An 18,240-nucleotide genomic window follows, 5' to 3' on the forward strand; every position below is an offset into this window, starting at 1 on the left:
AAGAATGATGCAATTAATTTTGAAAACTTATTGCTGTATGAAAGAAAAATTAAAAAGAGTTGAAAAGGACTTGAAAAGATATGTAAGTTTTGAAAACGTTTTGGAAGGAATTGAAAAGAATTGAAAAAGAATTAACAAAAATTGGAAAGATTATTAATTTTTGAAAATAGAAATTGAAAGATGAATGTTTAAAATATGTTTGATGCAAAGAAATTATGAATTAAAACATGAAAAGTTGAAAAAAATTGAATTGGAAACAAAATTACCTCCTTTGTGTCATCCTGGCGTTAAACGCCTAGAATGCTATCCATTCTGGCCTTTAACGCCCACTTGACTGCCTCTTTGGGCGTTTAACGCCCAGCCAGATACCCTGGCTGGCCGTAGCTGGCGTTAAATGCCAGGAATCCTTCTTTACTGGGCGTTTTTCTGAATGCCCAAAATGTTGCCATATCTGGCGTTTAATGCCCAGAATGCTGCCTGCATGGGCGTTAAACGCCCATTCTGCTATCCTTACTGGCGTTTAAATGCCAGTAAGCCTGTCGTCCAGGGTATGCTATTTTTGATGCTATTTTTGATTTTGCTTTAATTTTGCAGCTGTTTTTATGACTCCACATGATCATCAACCTACAGAAAACATAACATGGCAATGGAAAACAAATGTCTATGAAAATAAATATAATTAAATAACATTGGGTTGCCTCCCAATAAGTGCTTCTTTAATGTCAATAGCTTGACAGTGAGCTCTTAGAGAGCTTTACAAAGACTCAGAGCTTAATGGTGGCCCCCCAACACCAAACTTAGAAGTTGAGTGTGGGGGCTCTGTTTGACTCTGTGTTGAGAGAAGCTTTTCACGCTTCCTCTTCATGGTTATAGAAGAAGATCCTTGAGCCTTAAACACAAGGTAGTCCTCATTCAATTGAAGGACTAACTCTCCTCTGTCCACATCAACCACAGCTCTTGCTGTGGCTAGGAAGGGTCTTCCAAGGATAATGGATTCATCTTCATCCTTCCCAGTGTATAGGATTATGAAATTTGCAGGGATGTACAGGCCTTCAACCTTCACTAAGACATCCTCTACAAGTTCATAAGCCTATTTCATTGATTTGTCTGCCATCTCTAGTGAGATTCTTGCAGCTTGTACCTAGAAGATCCATAGTTTCTCCATTACAAAGAGTGGCATGAGGTTTATTCCTAACCCCAGGTCACACAGAGTCTTCTCAAAGGTCATGGTGCCTATGGTACAAGGTATTAAGAACTTTCTGGGATCCAGTTTCTTCTGAGGTAATTTCTGTTGAACCAAGGCATTCAGTTTTATGATTGCTCCTAGATACTGAGCTACTTGCTCTTAAATAATATCTTCATCCTCATCAGAGGAAGAATCTTCATTAGAGCTCATGAACTATAGCATTAAGTTCCATGGAATCTCTATGGTCTCTATATGAGCCTCAGATTCCTTTGGTTCCTCAATAGGGAACTCCTTATTGGTCAGTGGACGTCCAGCAAGGTCTTTCTCACTGGAAATCACTGCCTTTTTGCTCTCTCCAGGTTCGGCCACTTTGGATATAGTTATGGCCTTGCACTCTCTTTTGGGATTCTCTTCTGTATTTCTTGGGAGAGTACTAGGAGGAGTTTCAGTAACTCTTTTACTCGGCTGACCTACTTGTGCCTCCAAATTTCTGATGGAGGACCTTGTTTCAGCCATGAAACTGAGAGTGGTCTTAGATAGATCAGAGACTATGGTTGCTAAGTCAGAGAGGCTCTGCTTAGAATTTTCTGTCTATTACTGAGAAGATGATGGAAAAGGCTTGCTATTGCCAAACCTATTTCTCCCACCATTATTATTATTGGAGCCTTGATTAGGCTTCTGCTAATCCTTCTATGAGAAATTAGGATGATTCCTCCATGAAAGATTGTAAGTGTTTCCATAGGATTCTCCCATGTAATTCACTTCTTCCATTCCAGGATTCTCAGGGTCATAAGCTTCTCTTTCAGAGGATGCTTCTTTAGTACTGCCGGATGCAGCTTACATTCCAGTCAGATTCTGAGAAATCATATTGACTTGCTGAGTAAATATTTTATTCTGAGCTAATATGGCATTCAGAGTATCAATCTCAAGAACTTCTTTCTTCTGAACCATCCCATTGTTCACAGGATTTCTTTCAGAAGTATACATAAACTAGTTATTTGCAACCATCTCAATGAGTTCCTAGGCTTCTGCAGGCATTTTCTTCAGATGAAGAGATCCACCAGCAGAGTGGTCCAATGACATCTTGGACAATTCAGACAGACCATCATAGAATATATATAAGATGCTCCATTCTGAAAGCATGTCAGAAGGACACCTTCTGATCAATTGCTTGTATCTTTCCCAAGCTTCATAGAGGGATTCACCTTCCTTCTGTCTGAAGGTTTGGACTTCCACTCTAAGCTTGCTCAACTTTTGAGGTGGAAAGAATTTGGCCAAGAAAGTATTGACTAACTTTTCCCAAGAGTTCAAGCTTTCTTTAGGTTGTGAGTCCAACTATATCCTAGCTCTGTCTCTTACAGCAAAGGGGAAAAGCAGAAGTCTGTAGACCTCAGGATCAACCCCATTAGTCTTAATAGTGTTACAGATTTGCAAGAATTCAGCTAAGAACTGATGAGGATCTTCCAATGAAAGTCCATGAAACTTGCAATTCTGCTGCATTAGAGAAACTAATTGAGGCTTAAGCTCAAATTGCAGGAATTGAGATGCTTCTTCTATAGAAGTCAGAAGTTGGTGCAGTAAAGTCACCAAGCATCTTCCTTGCATCTCCACCATTTTTGTTGGGTTCGGCTGCCATGTCTTCTTCTTTTTCGAAAATTTCTGTAAGGTCCTCTCCAGATTGTTGTGCTTTAGCTTCTCTTAGTTTCCTCTTCAGATTCTTTTCAGGTTCAGGATCAGTTTCAACAAGAATGTCCTTATCCTTGTTCCTGCTCATATGAAAAAGAAGAGAACAAAGAGAGAATGGGAATTCTCTATGTCACAGTATAGAGATTCTTTTATGTGAGTATAAGAATAGAAGAATAGAAGAATGAGGTAGAGAGAGGAGATGAGTAATTCAAACAGAGAGAAGAGAGAGGGGTTTGAATTATGAGTAGAAGATAAGTGTTAGTAAATAAAATAAATAGAAAGAGATGAGAGAGAGTGTATTCGAATATCAATTAAAAGAAAAGAAAAATATTTTTGTTTTTATTTTAATTATAAGTTAGAATTCGAAATTTAAGAAAAGAAATAAAATAAAATTAGAATTAAAATAATTAGTTAATTAAAAAGAATTTTGAAAAAGTGGTTAGTTGTTTTCGAAAATGAGAAGTGAAAAAGTAGTTAGGTGGTTTTGAAAAAGATAAAAAATAGTAAACTTTTTAAAATTAAAACAAACAAGTCAAGTGGTTAATTGAAAAAGATTTGAAAATAAATTTTGAAAAGATAAGAAGTTAGAAAAAGATTTTGAAATTAAGTTTTAAAAAAGATATGATTGAAATTTATTTTGAAAAAGATTTGAAAAAGAAATTTTAAAAGATTTGATTTTGAAAATTAAAGTTGATGACTTGACTAACAAGAAACCAAAAGATATGATTCTAGAATTTAAAGATTGAACCTTTCTTAACAGGAAAGTAACAAACTTGAAATTTTTGAATCAAAACATTAATTGTTAGTAAAGTTTTCGAAAATATGAAATAAAATTGAGAAAAAGATTTTGAAAATTTTAGTTAAGAAATTCGAAAATATTAAAAAGAAAAAAAGAAAAAGATTTGATTTTTGAAAAAGATTTGAAAAGATAAAATTTTTAAATTGAAATTTTGACTTGACTAACAAGAAACAACTAAATTTAAAAATTTTTTACTAAATTATCCCAAAATTTCGAAATTTATGAGTAAAATAAGGAAAAGATATTATTTTTTATTTTTTGAATTAATGAAGAGAGAGAAAAACAACAAAATGACACAAGACATAAGAATTTAAAATCAAAACAACTAATGCATGCAAGAACACTTTGAATGTCAAGATGAACACCAAGAACACTTTGAAGATCGTGATGAACATCAAGAACATATTTTTGAAAATTTTTAAGAAAAGAAACACATGCAAGACACCAAACTTAAAAATTTTTAATGTTTAGACACTATGAATTCGAAAATGCATATGAAAAACAAGAAAAGACACAAAACAAGAAAAATTAAAGATCAAACAAGGAAAATCATCAAGAACAACTTGAAGATCAAAGAAGAACAGATGATGAATTTTAAAAAATTCAAGAAAAATTAAAAACAAGCAATTGAAACCAAACTTAAAATTTGACACAAAACTCAAACAAGAAACACAATTTTTTTTTTATTTTATTAAATTTTTTTGTATTTTTTTTTTGAAAATTATTTTGGAAAAAGAAAATAGAGAAATTCAAAATTTTTAAAAAGAATTCCAGGATTCGTGCAATGTTAGTCTAAAGCTTCGGTCCAAAAGAATTAGACATGGCCAAATGGCTAGTCAAGCTTTAGCATAACAAATACAGACATGTCCTTTCTATAATGGAAAGTGGAAACCTCGGTCCAAAAGATTAGACATGGCTTAATAGCCAGCCAGGCTTCAACATATCTCAAGAAGCTCTAGAATTCATTCTTAAAAATTTTATGAATTTTTCAAAAACTAAATTTTTTTTTCGAAAATAAAAATAAAAAGCTTAAACATAAAATAAAATTACCCAATCTAAGCAACAAGATGAACCGTCAGTTGTCCAAACTCAAACAATCCCCAGTAACTGCGCCAAAAACTTGGTGCACGAAATTGTGATCACACTTTTCACAACTCCGCATAACTAACCAGCAAGTGCACTAGGTCGTCCAAGTAATAAAACCTTACGTGAGTAACAGTCGATCCCACAGAGATTGTCGGCTTGAAGCAAGATATGGTCATCCTGTAAATCTTAGTCAGGAGGATTCAAATGGTTATGGGATTTTTATAATTAAAAGATAAATAAAACATAAAATAAAATAAAGATACTTATGTAATTCATTGGTGGTAATTTCAGATAAGCGTTTGGAGATGCTTTGTTGCTTCTGAACCTCTGCCTTCCTACTGTCTTCATCCAACCATGCGTGCTCCTTTCCATGGCAAGTTGTAGGATCCTCTCGGATGAAAAATACCAGGTACGGTTTTTGCACGGCTAATCATCTGTCGGATTTCTCATCTCGGATGAAAAATACCAGGTACAGCTACCGCACGGCTAATCATCTGTCGGTTCTCACTAGCGTCGGAATAGGATCTCTCTATCCTTTTGCATACTGTCACTGTGCCCAACATTCGCGAGTTTGAAGCTCATCACAGTCATCCCTTCCCAGATCCTACTCGGAATACCACAGACAAGGTTTAGACTTTCTGGATCTCAGGAATGCTGCCAATTGGTTCTAGCCTATACCACGAAGGTTCTAATCTCACGGATTCGGATGCTCTGTTGTCAGGAGAGGCGATGCAAGTCGTGGATTAGAGACCCAAGAGATTATACTCCGGTTGTCGTCCAATGACTATGTTGAACATCATGTAGACCGCTTGTGGTTGTCAGGCACGCAGATCTTGGGTAAGCGAGTAACGAAGATAGTGGGTGATTGTCACGGGTCACTCCTTCATTCTGACTTAATTGAATTAAGTATGAGAGTATATCTTAGGAAGAAGTAACCGTGAATTGAAAGAGAAACAATAGTACTTGCATTAATTCATGAAGAACAGCAGAGCTCCGCACCTTAATCTATGAGGTGTAGAAATTCCACCGTTGAAAATACATAAGAGAAAAAGGTCTAGGCATGGCTGAATGGCCAGCCTCCAAAACGTAACATAAAAGTGAAAAGAGGGTTCCAACCATATGAATACAATAGTAAAAGTGCTATTTATACTAAACTAGTTATTAGGGATTACAGAAAATAAGTAACTAAGTGCAGATAGTGTAGAAATCTACTTCCGGGGCCTATTTGGTGTGTGCTTGGGCTAAGCATTGAGCTTTACACGTGCATAGGCTCTTTCTAGAGTTAAACGCCAGCTTGGATGCTAGTTTGGGTGTTTAACTCCAGTTCCGGTGCCAGTTCTGGCGTTTTATGCCAGAAAAAGGTCTCTGGTGGGCGTTTGAATGCCAGTTTGGGCCATCAAATCTCGGGAAAAGTATGGACTATTAGACATTGTTGGAAAGCCCAAGATGTCTACTTTCCAACGCAATTAGGAGAGCGCCAGTTTGGCTTCTGTAGCTCCAGAAAATCCATTTCGCGTGCAGGAGGGTTAGAATCCAACAGCATCTGCAGTCCTTTCTTAGCCTCTGAATCAGACTTTTGCTCAAGTTTCAGCCAGAAAATACCTGAAATTACAAAAAAATACACAAACTCATAGTAAAGTCCAGAAATATAATTTTTGCATAAAAATTAATAAAAATATAATAAAAAGTAACTAAAACATACTAAAAACTATGTAAAAACAATGTCAAAAAGGGTATAAATTATCCGCTCATCAGTCAAAATGCCTCAACTCCTCTCCTCTCATAGTGGAATTCCTTCCAGTGTCTTCTTTGATGATCTCTACATGCTCAAGTGAAAGAATTTTGTTCACTGTGTAGTCATCCTCCGCTCTGTCCCCAATCTGTAACTCACATAGGTGGGTCGTAGCCTGTATCTGAAAAACAACAACAACAACATATAGTATGAGAACCAGAGGTTCTCAGTTTGGTAACAGTGCCCAATATATAAGATATAAGGTTTCGAGACACTAAAGGTAGTCCTAGAACTTCACATCGATATAAATATTCAAGCTTAAAAAAGTAAATTACTTAAACCATAAATAGGGTATTCTAACTAACTAACATAACACCGCTGTCCCACAGCCTTCGCCAGCCTAACCTCTATGCGATCCATCGCCACCACCTATGGAGCCTCCTCAATCCCAGTAGAAAGCACAAGTATGAGCAAGCAAGTAATACACAGGTAATATTCATTTATAGCAAGTAATTCAGGAAGCAAATAAGCATGTCATACAATTAGACAACAGATACAAGAAAGCAGACAAACACATAGAAAATGCACATGATGAATGCTTGTCCTAATGGCTCGTGATATCACTTGTCGGTCCATAAATACCAACCCAACACATCCTTTTGGATGTAGCCTTTCTGCCATGCTAGGGATATAGTGCCCTGCACACCATTGTGCACCCGAAGATATAGTTCCCTGCACATTGTAGACCCGTGGATATAGTGCTTGGCACACGCTTGCGGCGGAGAAGGTTACGCAAGCGAGATACTACCTCAGCCCACACATCTCAACGTAAGTGGGACTAATCACCGCCCTTACGCCGACACCGCAACCTCGACAAGCGGGATGAACCACCACCCTTGCCAGGTGCATAGCGACTTAACAGCCTCAACATAAGACAACACACAACAATAGTGCTCAGTGATCATTTTTAGTATTCAATAAATTCTTCATTCAACCCCGAGTTCCAACTTGCCCTAAATGTAAAATCCGCAAAATTAATAAGTAATTAGCCAATAAATTAATAATTATTTGAAGAAATTAGAAATATAAATTTTATAGTTTTATGAGATAGAGATAATTAAAATAAGAATTTTGACACAAATTTTAAAGAATTTGTCCTAAAGATTGGGCTGAGCGGGCCGAACCGGGCTCGTGAGCCTAACCAATCCAACAAATTAAATGAGCTTCAGCTTATCCTCCTCCCCTTGCATGCAAAGAATGCAGAAGTTCATCAAGAGAGGGGGAAGAACACTCTAAGCACCAAACCCTTGGATTTCATTCAAATCCACACAACCTTTCACTCCAAGCTCCGATCGTCGCACCGTTTGCAACCACGCATTCGCAGTGACGAGTTCTACTAAGCCCAGTACATTATAAGGTGAGAAAATCACATTTCCAATTCCTATTCTCTCTTTTTCAGTTCGAAAATGTCATAGTTTTTGGGTGTTGAGATTTTGGCTAATTTGATGTTTTAAGATCAAATAGACTTGAAGAATTAGTGGGCTTTTGCTAAATTGAGGCACATACAAGGTAAGGATCATCAACCCTAGTCAATTCCTTATTTATATGTGTTTGAATATTGGATATTGGTATATAAATGTGGTAATGTCAATTAGGTAGTGTATGTATAAGAATTGGAGTATAATTGTGTAAATTGGGAGCTTGGCTTGGGTCTTGGTTGTTGAATTTTGGTATTGAAGGCTTGAAATCTTGCCTAAGTGGGTTGTTGATGAACAGATCTTTTGTGTGGTCTAGAATTCCACTAATGAATTCTCGTTGTAAAGTATAGTTTCTAAACCAACAATAGTCCTTTCATACAAAAATTGTGTTTGTCACTAGTACAAACCCCTAAATTTATAAACCGAAGTATTGGAACCTCGGGTCGTTCTCCCTAGGAATTGTAATAAAGTGTCTTGTTATTGGTCATGGGGTTATGTTTGGGGTTTTTTTTTTATAAGAGGCATGGAAGGTAAATGGCAATGCAAATAAACTAACAACTAGAAAGCTCTTGACAAGGAATGAGAATTAGAAGTCCTATCCTAGTTATCCTTCTCAATTGTGACCACAATTATCCATTGCTACCACTTAGTTAACCTCTAACCATGGAGAAAAGTCAAGTGGATGAATTAATTTGATTCCACAAGTCCTAGCCAACTCCCAAGAGAAAGACTAGCTTTAGTGGTATCCAAATCAATTAGCAACGTCTAATTATCAATCAACACGGGAATTAGATAACTCAAGCGTCACTAATTACTCTACCAAAGCCAAGAACACTAAAATCTACACTAAAATCCAACCAAGCATTTTATCAAACACTTGGAAGGCATAAAAGGAAAACATAGTAAATTGCAAGGAATGTAAATCTACACTACTCAATTGCATGGAATTAAACAACAACAAAATCAAATCAACAATAAAGGAACATGAATCATAAATTGCATTGAATTGAAAATAGAAGAGCAAAAATACACCAACATAAAAGTAGGGAATTACATGCATTAAATGCAAAACTAGAAAAGGGAAAGGTAGAAGAAGAAGTATTGCAAAAGGAAGAGTAAATCAAAGCACGAATTAAACCTAGATCTAAGATGGAAATATCCTAAGAATCCTAATTCTAGAGAGAAGAGGGAGCTTCTCTCTCTAGAAACTAAACTACATGATGCTAAGTTACAAACAATTGCTCCCCCTTTGCTTGGACTTCAGTTCTTCATGAAATACACTCAGAAACAAATTGGAATTGGGCCTGGGCAGCTCAGAAATCGCCCCCAGCATTTTGCCTTCAAGTGGGCCATGTAAAAGTATTGGCGCGTGCGCGTCGATTGGCAATTTCTTCATCCGCGCGGACACGGCATGTACGCGTGCACGTCCATGGGCGAGATCACTTTTGCGCGTGCGCACCTTGTGCGCGTGCGCGTCCTTTGATGCACTCCCAATCTTTGTTTCTTCATGCATTCTCCCCTTTGCATGCTTTTCTACTCATTCCTTCCATCCAATACTTGCCTTATAACCTGAAATCACTTAACACCCACATCAAGGCATCGAATGGAATTAAAATGAATCAAAATTACCAATTTAGGGCCTAAAAAGCATATTTTTACACTTAAGCGAAATTCAAGGGAGAATCACAAAACCATGCTATTTCATTGAATAAATGTGGAAAAAGGTGATAAAGTCCCCCAAAATAAGCACAAGATAAATCACGAAATCGGGGTTTATCAAATCTCCCCACACTTAAACTAAGCATGTCCTCATGCTAAAATCAAGAAAGAAGCAAAGGGACATCAACATTTATTCAATGCAAACTAACTACATGCAACTTATCTATATGCAATTTATCTACATGAATGCATCCACTTAGTCAAAATAAATCAATTTCTAAGAATACATATACAAACACAAGGGCTAAGACAATAGCAATCACTCAACCCACAATTGAATTGAATTATTAAAAAGATTTTACAAACTTGCAAGAAAAGAGATGATCATGGGTGGAAACATGTAATTTAGCAATCGAACCGTCACCGGATGTGTATCCGCTCTAGTCGCTCAAGTGTATGAGGTTGATTCACTCAATTCTCCCCTAATCATGTTTTCCAAGATTTATTTTTCATCTAACAATCAACAATTATTTCATGCATGCATACAAATATCATGAGGACTTCCCATAGGTTGTAATGGGGTTAGGGTCAAGGTAGGATGCATATGGTCAAGTGGGCTTGAGATTTGAATCTTTGATTAACTTAAACTTCCCACCTAACCTATGACAACCTATACAATTCTAAACAAACCTAACTACCCATTCTTCACTTTTTCACACACTCACGCATTTTCTTTTTTATCACCACCCATATGCATTGACTTTTATTGAACCTTGCTTTGGGGCATTTTGTCCCCTTTTTATTGCAATTCTTTGTCTTTTTTTTTTTATTATTATTATTTTTTTCATTAATTTTTTTTCTTTTCAAACTAAAATATATATACAAGAACATCAATGTATATGGTTTACACATGATTAATACATGAGTATGTACCCAATTCCCAAGATTCTCAACACAAATACAAAAATACACTTTTATCTCTACCCAACTTTCCCAAAATCTAGTAATGAGCACTCTCACTAGCCTAAGCTAATCAAAGATCCAAATTAAGGGATATTTATTGTTTTTCACTTAGGCTTGTAATGTGCTACAATTAAGAACAAATGGGTTAAGCATAGGCTCAAATTGGTTATCAATGGAAGATAAAAGGTAGGCTTATTTGGGTAAGTGAGCTATTGAACAATGGCCTCAATCATATAAATGCATGTATACACAAAATAATGGACATATAGAATTAAACAAATCAAAGATTACAATCATAGGAAGAGAATAATGCACACAAGAATGAAAATAAGTGGTTATATATGATGTAACCACACAATTAGGCTCAAATCTCACATGCTTGTGTTCTTAGCTCAAAAATCATGTTCCACAAAGTATATAATTCAAGCAAGTTCCAAAAAAATTTTTTTTTTCAATTAGGGTGCCTATAGATAAAATCCTTGGAAAAATATCATGATTTTGACTAAGCTTAATATATACATATGCAATGCAACCAAAAATCCTAAAAGACTTAAAAATGAAATGCAAAAGTGTTGGGATTAGAAACTTGTCACCTAAAAATGCCGAGCGGTCGGACGACCTCCCAACACTTAAAAAGTTTGCACCGTCCTCGGTACATCCAAAGATGAACAACGGGGTACGGCGACTCTCCGAGTTGCCACCTTCATCTGGTAGGTCAACCGGTTGCTGCGTGTTCTTCCTCCCGCTTCCATTTTTGCTTATGGTGTATCAATCATGAAAAACAAAATAAACACCGTAAGATGAAAACATACAAAAGCTAGGAAGCATGAATTGTTGAAATGAGGTGAGTCACTAGAATTGAACGAGCAAATTAGTGTGACATTGATGAAAAATAGGTGTGTGAGTTCTAAAATTGCATGCAGTTTAGAACACACACACACGCTATTATAAAAAGCTATGTCACATTTACACAAAAGAAAGCATACACTTCACTCATTCTAGTGTGCTTGAGATACTTTAAAAGACTTGTAGGTTAGGGCAACCAAACAAGTAGTGAAGAAGCATAAAAGCATTCAAGCAATTAATCAAGCCATTGTGATATTGGATAATGCATGGACATTGATTGATGTGTAAGTAAACTTGGTGAACAAAATGGTATATGAAACTCACACAACAATCAATGACACATATTGAAGTTGTTGCAACACCTAAATGACATAGAGGTGAAACACATGGATGCTATGGATCTTAGGAAAAAGAAGATAGAAGTGAAAATCAATCACATAGCAAGCATGGCCCACAAAGCTTTACAAAGCTAAAAAATATGTCACTAGGTAAGCTTTTGATCCAATTTCACAATTCCACAATCTCAATGTATGAAATAAGTGATGTGTGATGACAAGTCATCCTAACCTATTTTAACTAGTCTTTTTCTTTTGTTTTCATTAGAATTATGCACTTTCTTGAGCTACAAGCAAGCTAATTGAGTAGATTTTCATGTTTCCCTTGATTGAACCAACCATATATGAATTTATGCCATTTCATGAGGTTTTATGCTATATTTGTTGCATATTATGAAAGAATGAATATCTCATGATTTTGAGCATAGCTTTGATAAGTTTGGTTGATTAATGATAGGTGAAGAAAGCTTGGAGAAAGGTTGAAGCAAAGAGGAATGGCTAGGAGTGAAGAGAGGACAATGGAATAAGTGAAATTGAACCAGGAAGCAAGAAGTTAGCCCCAACGTTAGCCCCCTAACTTGGAGGCTAACGTTGGAACTTGAAATTTCCTCCCTGGCCATCCCACGTTTGCGCCAACGTTAGCCCCCTAACTTGGAGGCTAACGTTGGCGCCACACACCACAAGGCATACAAGGGGTATACTTCCAACAAGAATAACTTGAGCTACAGAGCTCCAAATGAGGTGATTCAAGAAGCATTGGAAAGTAGGAATCAAGAGCTTTCCAAGCATATATGGCACTGCATGGTGGACACTAAAATTGAGGGAGAAAACTGCCCTGCAATGTGCATAAACGAACATGGTGGCAACCTGCAGTGAGGCCAACTGACCTCTGCACCTTCAAAGGAGTATAACTCGAGCTGTAGAGCTCCAAATAATGTGCTCCCAACGGCATTGGAAAGTAGACATCCAGGGCTTTCCAACAATGTATAATAGTATGGGGTGGACAATACATTTGAGCCTCCAGAACTGGCGTTTTCGCCAACGTTTGAGGGCTAACGTTACCTCAAACGCTGCACACCAAAGCCAGCGACCATGCCCTCTTCAAATGATCATAACTTGAGTTGTAGATGTCCAATTGAAGTGACTCCAGATGGGTTAGAAAGCTGACATTCAGGGCTTTCCAACCATATATGATAGTCTATATTGGGCATAAAATTGGCAACATGACAAGAGGACAAAGTTGGCCCCAGAAATGTGCATAAGGGAGGCCAACGTTAGGGTCAAAGTTAGACCCCTAACGTTGGCACCAACGTCCAAACCAGAAGAAATGTGCCAACTGATATGAAAAGTTGGAGCCAAAGTTAGACCCTAACTTTGGCTCAAACTTTAGGTCCAACTTTGGCTAACTTCAAACCCGGTTCAATTGGTTCACTTTGGTTCTTCTTCAAACTTCAAGAGCAATCAACCAAGGCCTCTTTCAACCCAATTCCACCAAGAACAAAGGCCCAACTCAAGGCTTGAAGATCATTTTTGAAAGTGTATAAATAGGATAGAATTCAAGTTATTGAGAGCTTTCCTTTTTAGAATTTTCATAATAGTTTCAGAGAGCTTTTGAACTTGAGTGAACTTTAATTTCTTGTTTTCATTGCCTTCAATTTTATTTTATATTTGTATTGGATCTTGGATTAGAGAATTGAAGAAATTCTGTTTCAATCTCAATCTTGGATCTCTCTGTTTCTTTACTGTTAATCGAATTCCATTTCCGGTTCATTGTTCTTCATCTCTTTTCTTTGCAATTTACATTTTCCTTGCAATTGTTCTTGTTGGATCTAGGAAGGCATTGAGATCTAGACTTGGTTTTCTAGTCTCTGGGCCCTGAGATCTGAATTTACCATTTCAATTCCTTGTTTACTGCTTCTTATGTTCATTTACTTTTCTGCTTCATATCCGGTTCAACCCCAATCCCCTTTTACTCTTCCGTTTGATGCAATTTAATTTTTCCTTGTTTAATTTCTGCAAATCCACACCCCAATCCCCTTTACATTTCAAGCAATTTACATTCCTTGCACTTTAAGATTCAGCAATTTACATTTCTTGCACTTTAAGTTTCTGCCATTTAATTTCTTGTTCTTTAAGTTTCAGCAATTTATTTCTTGTTCTCTTTACTTCAATGCAATTTAATTCTGCAAGTCACAAAACCATCAACCAAATCTTGATTCGCTTGACTAAATCAACCACTAAACTAAAATTGCTCAATCCTTCAATCCCTGTGGGATCGACCTCACTCCCGTGAGTTTTTATTACTTGATACGACCCGGTACACTTGCCGGTTAGTTTTGGGTGTTTTGGGAGAAATTTATTTTTCCTCCAAAATATCTCATCAATGTGAATAAGGGTAACCATAAACAAGCATCACCTAAAAAAATGCAATGAGAATATATAATTGCCTAACAATAGATAATGAATGCATGGTGGCCAAAACATGCAATTCAAAAAAAAAGTTAAGAAGCTTAAAGGCAATGTAACACTCACTTGGTATTCACAAATGATCAACACGAAAATTCAAGACCAAGTAATAAATTGCAACCTCAACAAAGGAATCCAACAATGATGTAAGACCCAAAACCTTTGAAAACGGGCTATCATTAGCTAATTTCAAATTCAGTGTTTCTGTAGCTTTAATCTCAGAAATTTCTCTATTAAAGAAAATTAAAGCAAGTTTTGATTTATTGCATTTGAAATAAATTGAGATTATTATCCAATTTTATAATTATTGGATTATTTTCTATATTCAAATTATAAAGTTGGTAGTTGTGAAATAATAAGGATTTCTATATGATTTGGATTAAATAATTAATATTTTAAATATTAATACTGCTATTCTGGAAAATAGAGAAATTAATTATATTATTTCTAATTTTTAGATTTGGGCATTTTGTTGAAAATAATTTGTAAAATTGATGAGCAAATAGTATTTTTCCATATACAATTAGTGTTGGATTTACATTGGGTTTTAATTACTATATTATTCCCAATTTTATGTGAAATTACCATAATTCCCTTAACCCTAATTTTCAAAATGAAACCCTAAAACCCTAACCCGGTTACCCGGTTTCCCCATCAGCAACTCACTTCCCCCTTTCTCCAATTCGATGCGCAGCAGCACCAGCAATGTTTCCCCCCAGCACACCCACAATGTTTCCCCTCTCTGAACCCAGCAGCACCAACCCACTCTTCCCCTTTCTCAATCATGTACAGCCGCAACGCATCCCAGCTTCCTTCACCACGGAAGAAAGAAACAGAAGAAGGAAGGCAGGGGAGGCCTTGCCACCGTCAATCCACCATGCTGGAGTTCGCCGTCGAGCTGCTTTGCGGCACCGTCCATGGAGTCACTAGCTCACGCCTCGCCGTCGTCACTGCTCTGAAAGGGGCTGTAGTGGTTGCCGTCGAGCTCGAATGAGAAGGAAGGACGATGCTGGGATTGAGAGAGAGGCAGAGGTGGTGTGGTGCAATGAAGAAGGTGGGCTATTCGGGTTGCCATTCGCGCCACCGAGGTTGAGCCATAGCGCCGCCGTTGCGCCATTGACTGCCATTACTGGGGCTTGCCGCCACCACCTTACCACTGCCGGCAAACACAGAGAGAGAAGTCGGAGAAGACCCGAGGAGAGACAGAGAGGCCGAGGATGAGCTAGGGTTCAGCCACCATGCCATCCGTGCTCGCGTCACCGGCGCCGCCTCTGTCGGAGCTGCCGCAGTCAAAAAAGGGTTTCGACTGCCGCAGGTGTCGCTGCCAGAAAAAAAGAAGATGCGTCTCTGTGATTCTGACCGCCGGGAGTGGTTCTGTGACTTCCAGGAGCACTGCCAGAGCTTTTGGCTGCTTTTTCCGTCACCGGAAAATTCTATCGGTAAGGGTTTTACGTTGGTTCTCCTTTCCGTTGAGTTTCTGGCAACCTCATTGCCACTGCATATGGTTCAGGTCATCGCTGCCGCTTGAGGTGGCTGCCGGGCTGCCGCCGAACCGGTTCAGAGACCGTCACTGTTTCGGTTTAGCCGCTCTTTCTACGTTTCGGTAAGTGTTTTCGATTTGAAAGCCCTTTAGTTACCGTTCTGTTATCATACACTGAGGTTGTGGCGTTAATTGCTATGAGATTGAGTTCAGTTGTTGTATGTTGCGATTAGAGTTGTTGAGACTGTTGCGAAAGTGGCTTGGAGCTGAGATTTTGGTTGCCGTCAGTTCGGTTTGAGATGGAAAGGACTTGATGAGGCATTTGGGTTATGGAATTGCGTTTTGAGGTAGGGGCGCTTTCCAAAAACTATATTATATATGTCGGAGTTATTACATATGGATACTGATGTGAGATAATGTATTTGGTGATTGTATAAGCCTTATGTGATGTTGATTATCCTAGATGAATGTAATTATATGTTTGAATGGATTATTATTTGGTTTTGATGAACGGATTGTTGTGTGGTTTTGTGAAACAGAATGCTTTTCAAGTTGATTCTTTAAAGATATGAAATATGAGTTTAATCCATGAAAGATTGGTTTGGATTGAGTCAATTATTTTGATGATGTGAAAGATAGAATACTCTTGAAATTCAGCCTGGGTTGCTTTAATTAATTTGGTCTTTGATAAATGATTTATTGCTGAACCGATTCTTTTAAAATTTGGAAATGAGTTAAATCGGTTGATATTGAGTTGATTTTGAAATGGTTTCCTTGAGATATGCCACTGAGGCGACTGTTGGTTTTAGCTTGCTTTTGAATTGATTTCTAGTTTTGAGCTGTTGAAAAGGAATGAAAAACGGTTTAGTTGGGACCCGAACCGGGTGGCAAAAGTCCAAGTTTTAGGGGAGGTGCTGCCGAAATTTCTATAAAATCCGAGTCTTTATTAAATGTTGTATGGAGAAATGACGGGTTAAAGACTTCTACTATTTTATTTGAATTATCAAGAAAAAGATGATTCATGCTTTTGAAATGAATTATTAAAGAGGAAATTGTGATTTAGTCTTGCTTTTTAAGAAAGACATTGTATCTCTTTCAGGAGAAAGTTACTTAGATGAAACTTATATTTTTAAGCTGTTTTAAATGTGACAAGGGCAATGCCTTTGAATTTGACTTGAGGGTTTCAATTAGAGGAGTTTCAATGACTTTGAAAGAACTTGAATGTCTCTTGACTTGTTTCATTTTGAAATGTTTTGAGAAAGGTTTTAAGTACTCTTTGAATTCTGAATTATTGCAAGACTAAAACAATTTTGAACAGTTGAAACGTTCTAGAATTTATCATGGGGCTTGAAGTTAGTTTTTGCCTAAGTAGCGGAAACGGATTTGAAAGAAGTGAATGATTACGTGACTCGGTTTGGCTTAGATCCTATTTTATTACTCAAAACGAAAAGCCAAGGTTTTAATGATTTTAAATGAATTTGGCGAACTGAGTTTTATTATTCTCTCCTAAAGACTTGGGACTCTGCCGAGAAGCTTTTGTTATAAAATCCCATTGTTGGATGGGTGGTTTTGAATACTTTGAAATAAATCCTTAACTTGCCATGGTTTTGGAAGTTTTGGAAAGAGAATACCAAGAGTGGCTTTATTTTAAAAAGTGAACTCACTTTGAGTAAATTTGGCTTATGAGCCTGAGATGATTTCAGAAATGAGATCTTTAAAGCCAAGGCTGAAAAAAGTTGAAATTTGATTTCAAAGTGAAATGGCTTGAGAAAAGTGATTTATGGCTTAAATGCCGGTTTTATGAATTTGATGATGTTGAATGATGGAAGTGCTGTTTTGTTATGGGTCGGAATGGCTGTGTACGATTATGAATATTGGCTGGTTTCGGATTGAACCGTAAGCCGGAATGGCTGTGTATGATATTGATTTACGGCTGATTGCCGAATGAATTATGGGCCGTATGGCTGACTATGAATTACGAATTTAAGTCTGATGGCTGAGATGGATGTTGATCTATGGCTGGGACTGAATGAATATATGCTTGAGATACCTGGGTAGTAGCAAGGGTTGTGGTTTGTCCCACTTGCTCCAGGTCAGAGACTGTGATGCCTGGGTAGTAGCGGTAGTAGTGGTGATTCCACTCGCTCCAGGTTGAGCTTTTAAACACCCGCCTGGGTAGTAGCCGCAGTAGTGGTTATTCCACTGGCTCTGGGTTGATCAGGTAGTAGCAATGGGGTTGTAGCTCAAACCTACTTGCTCCGCGATGGGTGTTTCTGTCCATGGTTAGCTACCAGGACGTGTCGGGTTGGCTATATAACCGACAGATGATATCATCAGCCACTAGGACAGGCATGCATCATATGCATCTATGTGACATTGTTTGGGTGTGCATATTGTATTTGGTTTGCCTTTGTGATTAACTGCTAATTGTTCTACTTGCTGTAACTGTTTGTTTGTGCTTGAACTTTCTATCTGTGTTTGCATTTGGGACTCTGTTGGATTATGGTGATTGGTTGATGGTTGG

At 37.4% G+C, this 18,240-nt stretch overlaps 1 non-coding gene across 1 annotated transcript; it reads left to right on the forward strand.

Moving 5' to 3' along the window:
- Positions 1-2,323: 2,323 nt before the first annotated feature.
- On the forward strand, positions 2,324-2,431 carry LOC148581159 (small nucleolar RNA R71). Its single transcript, XR_015896576.1, has one exon. It is a non-coding gene; the product is annotated as a small nucleolar RNA R71 (small nucleolar RNA).
- Positions 2,432-18,240: the final 15,809 nt, after the last annotated feature.

The sequence above is a fragment of the Arachis ipaensis genome, chromosome B10 (assembly GCF_059453495.1).
Source record: "Arachis ipaensis isolate K30076 ecotype BB chromosome B10, ASM5945349v1, whole genome shotgun sequence".
In the NCBI taxonomy this organism is placed as follows: domain Eukaryota; kingdom Viridiplantae; phylum Streptophyta; class Magnoliopsida; order Fabales; family Fabaceae; genus Arachis; species Arachis ipaensis.